We start from the raw sequence: 10,411 nt of genomic DNA on the forward strand, positions 1-10,411 counted from the left end.
TACTTGGTGGAGGGGGAATAGTAATTTATATGGGTTGAATATCCATCACCTTCCCTGAGTTTATACTTTGTTGAGCGGTAATAGTATTTTATATGGTTATAGTGTCCAGCACCTTCCCTGAGTTTGTACTTGGTGGAGTGGGAATAGTAATTTATATGGGTTTAGTGGACAGCACCTTCCCTGAGTTTATACTTGGTGGAGTGGGAATACTAATTTATATGGGTTGAATATCCATCACCTTCCCTGACTTTATACTTGGTGGAGTGGGAATAGTAATTTATATGGTTATAGTGTCCAGCACCTTCCCTGAGTTTATACTTGGTGGAGTGGGAATAGTAATTTATATGGGTTTAGTGTCCAGCACCTTCCCTGAGTTTATACTTGGTGGAGTGGGAATAGTAATTTATATGGGTTTACTGTCTAGTACATTTTCTGAGTTTAAAATTGGTGAAGTGGGAATAGGAAACGATTTGTAGATAATTAATTTTTGTTAGTTTAGTAATACATTGATAAATAAATCATAAAAATTATGACATTTCAAAAATTATCTCAAAATATTAAAAATATTATTTAATTATAAAACATAATTATAATAAAATATTAGACACACACAGGGTTAAATGGAACAATTGAAATACAGTTTATTAAAATGGAAAAACAAATGGGAAGTAGAGAAAATAATTTTATTAGTAAGAGAAATTAATAAGTAGATGCTGTTTATTATCACAAAAAACTATAAAAAGTCAATATATACACTTATAAAAAAATATTCAATTGGATTTAAAACATTTTTATGTTTATTCAAATTTATTTTAATGTTACTTTTTTATAACAAAAATAATAACATAGTGTACATTTTGTTAAATAACAATTTTTTTAATCGCATACAAAATAGAAATATTTTAATAATAAACTTGTTGAAAATAATTGTTATATTTGTTTTATATACATTTTTTCATCTTTTAAAGTAGAGAATATTGATAGATTAATTTTTATAAACTTTTTACAATAGTAACATTTTTGTGGGTTACAAAATGGAATTAGGTTAATTTAGAAATTAATAAAATTAATATTGAAAATATTAATAATATTAATTTTTGCATAGGTTAATAATTCAGAATATATTTAAATACATAGGTAATTGTCAAAATAACAAAAACATATTTATAAACATAATGTTTAACACAAAGTTCCATATAGAAGTAATTTTTACATTTAAATTATTTACAAAGTGTACAGATAAATAATAATTATCTTTTTAGCAGTTAGTTAAATAACAGTGCAAATATTTTTTTTAAACAAAGGACATTTTTTAAATATTTAAAAAAATAATCCTCAGTAATAACATATAGGGGTCGATTCCGATTCGGGAAAAAAAACGTCCGTACGATTTGTATCCGGAGCCCTCTCCGTACGAATCGTACCCGTCCGTCCGAGTCGCGTAGTACGATCTGTATTCTGTGAATCCGTCCAAATCATCGCGATCCGTACGTATTGCAAGGCTGAAACCGCGAACCATACGACTCGTACACATGCCGTATGGCTCATACACATGCCGTACGACCCGACGAGTACGATCCGGGCCGGGGTATGAGGACGCCATTCGTACATTCTAACATCAGGTAAGGGCAAGTCGTACAGAAAAGCACACAAACTGTACCCCCCATGATCGCAGGGGTACGCACCGTACCCCTGCAATCATGAGGTGTATGAGCCATACCTCATGTACGATGGGTGTACGAGTCGTACCCCATGTACGTTGGGTGTACGAGCCATACCCCAGGTACAATGGGTGTACGAGCTGTACCCTATGTACGATGGGTGTACGAGCCGTACCTCATGTGCGATGGGTGTATGAGCCGTACCCCATGTCTGATGGGTGTACGAGCCGTACACCCATCCTACATGGGGTACGGCTCATACACCCATCATACATGGGGTACGGCTCATACACCCATCGTACATGGGGTACAGCTCGTACACCCATCGTACATGGGGTACGGCTCGTACATCCCATGATCGCAGGGGTACGGTGCGTACCCCTGCGATCCTGGGGGTACGCACCGTACCCGGGGGGGCCGTTCCGTACCTGTTTCGGTGCGAACTCTGCTTTTACGGCTGCTCTCAGCGCCCGTAGAAAAAGGGTCGTACGGTGCGTACCCGACACGTATTGTACTTGCTGGGTCGTAAAAACCAGCCGCGAACCGTACAGATATCGAATACAGCGGGTTCCAAGGGAGAATCGCACGGAGATTAGAGTCGTACGGTCTCTGTACGACTCGTACGGAGTACAGCTCCTGGTACGAATCTTACTTCGTCGTACGTACGGGGTACGTTGCAGGATACGATTCGTACGGGAAAAATGCTCCGAACGGCTATTCGGAGCGGTTTTTCCCGAATCGGAATCGGCCCCTTTAATGTAAGGCTTTGTTTTTACTTTTAAAGTGTAGAAAAATAGAAATTAAATAGCCTTTTCACATATACAGGGACTATTTGTTTACCACTTAATGTTATTTTGGCTCATTTGGTGGCGGAACAGGTTGCGGTTGGATGCTGCTTCATGTTGGAGAGGGTAAGTTTGTTTTCATTATATTTTATAAGTTAATGAAGTTATTTTAAGTGTATGTGTGGTGTGTTTAGGTTTAGTTAGATAGTATTATTGATCCTAGATTGTGTTTTAGGTATTAGTTAGAGTGTACGATATTTGGTTTTTACTGCGTTTCAGTTGTGTGTGTGTGAGGTATGCTAATATGTTTAAATGTTTGTAATAGATATGTTTTGAGCATAAATATGTGTTTTATATCTGTATGGGTGTATTTGTGTGGGTGGGTATGTATATTTTTATTTTCCAGGTTATCGTCCCGGTTTAATGTTTTGGAGGAGGTCGTTTTTTTTTTTATAAAGTTGTGTGACGAGTATTATATACTCTTATTTTTACACACATACTTTGTTTTTCGGGTTTTCCAGGAGCGTTTATTTTTTTAAATTACTATTTTCGGGTTTTGAAGGGTACATCCTGTGGATTACATTGGAGAGGAGTCGCCATGGATTTGCTTGTATTTTTCCATTTTTTTGGGCTTCCTTGGATTGTATGGATATTTTTCAAGCTTTGGTATGGATTGTTTGACATTGGATTACTTTTCAAGCAGCGATGGAAATGTTAGTATTTAAATAAAATGTTTTTGGGTGGGAAAACTGTTTAAATTTGTTATATTGTTATGTTATATGTAACATTTGGTAAATAAATTATCATAATACATTTTATATGTGTTTTAATAATGTATTTGATCACACATCATCACCACACCCCTGCACCCACACACCCCTGCACCCACAAACACCTCAACCCCCCCACACCATGACATCACAAAAAATGCCCAAATTCACCGAGAGTGAGTTGACAGTCATGGTCAACGAGAATGTAAGAGTAGAGCCACAACTATTTGGTAGCCTGGTCCAACAGACACCATTAGCCACCAGGACACAAATGTGGGAAAGGATAGTCCAAAGGGCGAATGCAGTAGGGGCCACCCCAAGATCCAAGAAGGAGATCCAGAAGCGGTGGAATGATCTTAAGAGGGTTGTCAAGGAGAAGAGGAGCAAGAACTGGACGCTGGCAAACGTGACTGGCAGTGGCCCTCCCATCCCACAAAAGACTTTCACACCATGGGAGGAGTAGGTGCTTGCCATCCTTCTACCTGACAGTCTCACAGGAGTAGCCGGGGGAGCGGGGGCTGGTAAGTACAGACAAATGTCCAACACCACAATGAGAATTACCTCCTTGCAATACCCAAACACCATTTTACTGTCCATCCCCACCCAACATGTAGCCAGCCACCCTGTGTGGAAGGGAGGGAGGCCTGCACTACTACTCCCACCATCCCCCCTGTTCCACACCCCAGCATCATGGAGGCCTCCCCCACCCAGCAGCATGTGTCAGCCATTGCACTGTTTAATTAACAGTCTCACAGGTTGGTAGCCATCTTGTATTGGAGCACTGTTTTCGGATGGGAGGGTTGTATCACAACTCCCAGCATCCCCCCTGTCCCACACCCCAGCAACATGGAGGCCTCCCCCCACCCAGCAGCATGTCACAGCCATTGCACTGTTTGACAAACAGACTTACAGGTTGGTAGCCATCTTGTATTTGAGCACTGTTTACGGTGGGAGGGTTGTATCACAACTGCCACCATCCCCCCTGTCCCACACCCCAGCATCATGGAGGCCTCCCCCACCCAGCAGCATGTGTCAGCCATTGCACTGTTTAACTAACAGACTCACAGGTTGGTAGCCATCTTCACTGGGAGTGTGTGGAAGGGAGGGAGGCCTGCACTACTACTCCCACCACCCCCCCTGTTCCACACCCCAGCATCATGGAGGCCTCCCCCACCCAGCAGCATGTGTCAGCCATTGCACTGTTAGACAAACCGCCTCACAGGTTGATAGCCATCTTCACTGGGAGTGTGTGGAAGGGAGGGAGGCCTGCACTACTACTCCCACCATCCCCCCTGTTCCACACCCCAGCATCATGGAGGCCTCCCCCACCCAGCAGCATGTGTCAGCCATTGCACTGTTAGACAAACAGACTTACAGGTTGGTAGCCATCTACACTGGGAGTGTGTGGAAGGGAGGGAGGCCTGCACTACTACTCCCACCATCCCCCCTGTTCCACACCCCAGCATCATGGAGGCCTCTCCCACCCAGCAGCATGTGTCAGCCATTGCCTCCTGCACAGTGACTTAACAGGTACGTATCTACAGTAAATCCACATGAAGTGTGTGTGTGTGACCTGCATCCAGTAAACCTACAACAATCTATCCCAAAGCATTGACAATCAATATGTATGACTCCATGATGTCCTCCGGGACTATGAAATGTTAGACGATGTTGCCATTTTTACTACAACTGATGACTGCACATGTAAGTAGTGTACAGACAGATGGTGATACGCAGATGACACTAACACTGACAACTCCCCATCTACTCCACAGGTGACGAAGAACTCACTGCTGAGGACAACACCAATGACCAGCAGAGCCAGTCTCCACCCCCGGCCCATGGACTCTCAGAAGTGGACTCCCAGGACAGTTTGTATGATGAGCTCCAGCCCGGCACATCAGGTGTGCCACAGACCCAGAGGTCCCATGCCCCCATCCTCCCCACCACCACCTCTGCTGCCACTACAACGCAGCAGACCCCTGCAGCCACGGCCTCTACCACCGCAACTACCACAGCCACCACCGCCACTGCCACCAACACCACCAGTACCACCTGCAGCAACCTCCCTGTCGCCAGGGACGACCAACCCACACCAACAGCTGCGGAGGGCAGGGAGAGAGTGCGTGGTCCACCAGTGGCGAGGGAAGAGGTCCGTGGCAGCAGAACAAGTGGGAGGGCCAGGGTCACCACCAGACCTCGGGAGGAGTGGACACCATCCCTGGACCACTTCACCAGAGTTGTGGAGGCCTACCAAGAGGTCCAGGGACAAAGTGGCCGGTCTGATGAACTCATGAGGGAGCTCATCCTGCTGATGAGGTCCATCGATAACTGTCTGGGGCAGATGGTGGACCTCATGGGCCAGCAAGTGGCGTTGCAGAGGGACAGGCCTGTGTCCCAACCACCACCTCCGTCCCCTCCTGTTGTGCCGCAGGATGACAGTGCTCCATCCTCCCCTGCGCCAACAGAGAGGGACGAGTCCCCTGACGTCACTGGCCAATCAGCAGGCCCCCCCCCCCAAAAAAAGATCTAGGGGGCGTCCTAAGAAGAGCCTGGGAGTCTCTGGAGGCAATGCACCTACCACACGCCAGTCACGGAGCCAGCCATGAAGACAACCCTCTTCCCAACTGCATTCACAGTTTGGACTATCCTTCCCCATATTGCCCTGGCAATGGCACCTCACTGTTGGACAGGGTCACCACATCCATGTGGTCTCTACTCTTACAACTCATTGAACTGGACTGTCAACTCAGTGCTCATTCCACACCTTCATGTAAATATCACCGCACCAATCACATGTACACTCCAAAAATAAAATACCTGATGCACAAGAATTGGTGTTGTGAATTTTACAGTGCAGTATTTACATAGTTGCAGATGTCCATGATGTGTACCAATGATGTACAGTATGCAGGCCAGGAACCCTCACCTAGGGAGACACAACAGAACAACAGTCACTGGTGTCATTGTGGCAACACACAGATCAATGCACACAAAATACCTTAAACTTCACAGCCATATTACACAATGTCTAGCAGATGTGCACAAATACAGTCCTATACACATCTCTGCACTGAACTTCCATTTCACAAACTACACACATGGGTGACAGTACATGTGCCCATTTGTTACTGCCACGCATAGCCATTCATAACAAGAACAACAACATCAGACAATGTACACGTTGTACCTCGTCAGCCACCTTCAAGTGAAGTAGCGTTCAATGAGCTGTTGGCGCTGATCAACTCCTTCCTCCTCTCCACTGTCCTCATCACTGGATTTTGGTCCCTGAGCAGGTTGTGGCCTTGGGTCATCACCATCATCCAGGAGCAGGGGGACCCTCCTGTGGATGGCCAGGTTGTGCAGCATACAGCATGCCACGAAGATCTTGCACACCTTCCCAGGCGAATATGCCAGTGCGCCTCCGGTCCTGTCAAGGCACCGGAACCTTGACTTAAGCAGTCCGAAAGTCCGCTCGATCACCCGTCGGGCCCTGCCATGGGCATCATTGTAGCGGTGTCTGCTGGTGTCCGGGGATTCCGTAGTGGGCTCAACAGCCATGGGATTTGCTGAGTCACCTGTGAACGGAAAACACACATTGCAATGTTGTACAGCCAGAGTGCAGCAAGTGACACACAGCACACCATTGCAGTAGTGAAACTCACCCACAATCCAGGCACGTTCGGGATGCAGATTCTCCATCATCCGTGGCACCATGCTGTTCCTCATGATGTACGAATCATGGGTCGAACCGGGAAACTTAGCACACACATGTGAAATTGTCATGTCCGCAAGGCACACCACCTGCACATTCATGGAGTGGTAGTGTTTGCGGTTCCAATAAATGTGCTCTGTCGCATGCGGTGGCAACAGACCTACATGTGTGCAATAGATGGCACCGACTACATGTGGGATGCCCCCAAGGGCATAGAAGTCACCCTTCACAGCAGCCAATTCACGTCCCCTGGGGAAATGTATGTATCGATTGCGATATTGCATCATGGTCGCAAGAACATCTCTCAGCACCATGCTGAACATGGGCTGCGACATCCCCCAGCGTTCGCCATGGTCTCCTGGAAGGACCCAGTCTCAAAAAAGTGGAGTGCCGCCATCACCTTGTAGGTGGGTGTGAATGCCGTAGGATAGTGACAGCGAGGCTGCAGGTGGGGCTCCAATAGATCACACAGGATCTTCAGTGTTGGTCTGTCCAGCCTGAATTTTCTGATGATTGCCTCATCCTCCATGTCCTGCAGCACTGTCAGGTGACGGAGTAGTTTCGGCCTCCTCCTAGTCAAGGAGTGAAATGAATATGTCAGTGACAAGCAACATGTGATGAGCATGGCACAGAGCATAAATGATGTAATGTGAAACAAAGGAGTACCAGAGAGATGCATGGCACTTCAGGTGACTTGGCTGGCCAATAGCTACACACAGAGTGCACGCCTCTCCAGTGACAATACACAAGTGCCACAAACACATCTGGGACATTGGAAGTGGAAATAATGGATGAACAATTCACCTGTGCATACAAGGTGCAGCAAGACCCGCCAATTTATTGTGATTCGCCATGTCTATCACACCCATCTGGTGTACCTGCCACACCTCAAAGCATCATGTGAAGTCGGAACACATTCATCAACACAATGATCACAGTAGCAGGGACACTTCCGGTTGTGTGCATGAGCAGTTGTGAATGCAGAAGTCTTGTCCGATACAATGCAGTGACAACATCCAGGTGAAGGTCTGAAATGAGCCACAACACATTACACGTCACTACATCATTTACACCAGCTGGAGTCTATCAATCATCATCAGCCATCAAATTCCTCACTAATATGGATGAACAACAGGCCAAAATTTCTCACTGAGAACGTGCGTCCACCTGTGGATGACATGGCTGTGTGGCATCGTGTGTACAATGATGTGCCCTTCACCATGTTGCTGCAGGGTGCTGATGTAATACACAGCAATGTGTACGAACATGGCAGTAACTACCGCCGGTCCCCGGCGGTGTGACCCCAGCACCACCACCTTCAGGAGTGTGTTAGCCATTGGCATATGGACATGTGACTATGAAGCTGGCATGCTCCGCAGCATGATTCGCGGAACCTACCACCGGGCCCCGGCGGTGCATCACCGCCGTGGAGCATTGCATACAGCCAATGGCATCGATGATGGCGTTGGCATGATGCAGATTTGAAAGTCGTGGGAGGTGTGCTCTGCTACTGCGGAAGCGGTCATTGGATACTTCTAAATGATGCACCATCGCGGAAGCGCACTCTGGGCGCCCACAGAGCGTGACCGCCGTGGAGCATTGCATACAGCCAATGGCATCGATGATGGCGTTGGCATGATGCAGATTTGAAAGTCGCGGGAGGTGTGCTCCGCTACCGCGGAAGCGGTCATTGGATACTTCTAAATGATGCACCATCGCGGAAGCGCACTCCGGGCGCCCGCGGAGCGTGACCGCTGTGGAGCATTGCATATAGCCAATGGCATCGATGATTGCGTTGGCATGATGCAGATTTGAAAGTCGCGGGAGGTGTGCTCCGCTACCGCAGAGGCGGTCATTGGATGCTTTTCAATGAGGCAGACCCGGACAACCAATTGAAGCAGCTTTCTAGCTTCCTAATGACCACAGGGGGCTATAAATGTGTGGGAGTGAGCCGCACATTCCCACTGCTCCAAGAGCCTGCTGGCTGCAACTATCTCCTGCTGCCTGAGACCCTGTCCTGCTGCCTGGGACCCTGTCCTGCTGCTCCAAGAGCCTGCTGCCTGAGAACCTGTCCTGCTGCCTAGGACCCTGTCCTGCTGCCTGGGACCCTGCCCTGCTTCCTGGGACCTGTCCTGCTGCCTGGGACTCTGTCCTGCTGCTTCAAGAGCCTGCTGCCTGAGACCCTGTCCTGCTGCCTGGGACCCTGTCCTGCTGCCTGCGACTATCTCCTGCTGCCTGAGACCCTGTCCTGCTTCCTGGGACCCTGTCCTGCTGCCTGGGTCCATGTCCTGCTGCTCCAAGAGCCTGCTGCCTGAGACCCTGTCCTGCTGCCTGGGACCCTGTCCTGCTGCCTGGGACCCTGTCCTGCTTCCTGGGACCCTGTCCTGCTGCTTCAAGAGCCTGCAGCCTGAGACCCTGTCCTGCTGCCTGGGACCCTGTCCTGCTGCCTGGGACCCTGTCCTGCTTCCTGGGACCCTGTCCTGCTTCCTAGGACCCTGTCCTGCTGCTTCAAGAGCCTGCTGCCTGAGACCCTGTCCTGCTGCCTGGGACCCTGTCCTGCTGCTCCAAGAGCCTGCTGCCTGGGACCCCTCACAACTCACTTCCGCCACAGATCTGCCATATCCACAGTGATTGTCAAGAACAGAGAAGATCCGTGCCAGTCCATTCACGAGTGAGGAGCTGGATGTCCTTGTGGACGGGGTGCTCGCACAGTACCCACGGCTGTTTGGTGGTCCCAATGTTGTGGTAAGTCGCCATGAAGGGAGCTGCAGGGCAGGGTGGTGTCAGACGTGTAGTCGTGATGCTGCAGTACATGCTTGGGGATGTGGGGTGATGACTTACACTGACAGACAGGCTGTTTCCTGCTCGAGGTAGTGTGTGTGTTGCAATTTGAGTCTTTCCTAGGGCTGTACTGGTATGTGTGAGTGGGGGGTGTTACATTGCCGGCCATACAGAACCAACGGTTGTTAGCCTTTTAGATGCCAGGACAGTGAACGTTTGTGAGGAAATTTCAGGGTGCTCCTGTAGTCAGAGTCAGTGTGAGCCACAGAGTGGGTTCAGTGGCAGCATAGCCAAACCTTGAACATCAGCCAACTTACATGCTACAGTTGCTTCACACTCATTAGTGGATATACCCCATCGGTGCCCTGTGCAATTTCCGATTTACACACTGCTGTTGATGCATTTGTGCTGAGGCATTATGCCTTTGTGTGCATATCATGGAGACCAGGGACCACAATGTGTGCATGCATACACTAATATTTATGCCATGCAGAGGGTACGCCCAGTTCTGGAGGGAGGGAGGTTACTGTGAGTCCAGAGTCTGTGTCTGGCTGCTCTAATGATAGATGCTGACATCTCACATTGTGTAAATGTTCTTTTGCCCTTCTTTACTCTCCTGCCTGCAGCTCAAGGTACACCAACGTAAGGCCGTGTGGAGGGCCATTGCAGCAAAGGTGCGAGCCCTGGGGGTATCAAACA

Source organism: Lissotriton vulgaris, chromosome 5 (assembly GCF_964263255.1).
Source record: "Lissotriton vulgaris chromosome 5, aLisVul1.2, whole genome shotgun sequence".
NCBI lineage: Eukaryota > Metazoa > Chordata > Amphibia > Caudata > Salamandridae > Lissotriton > Lissotriton vulgaris.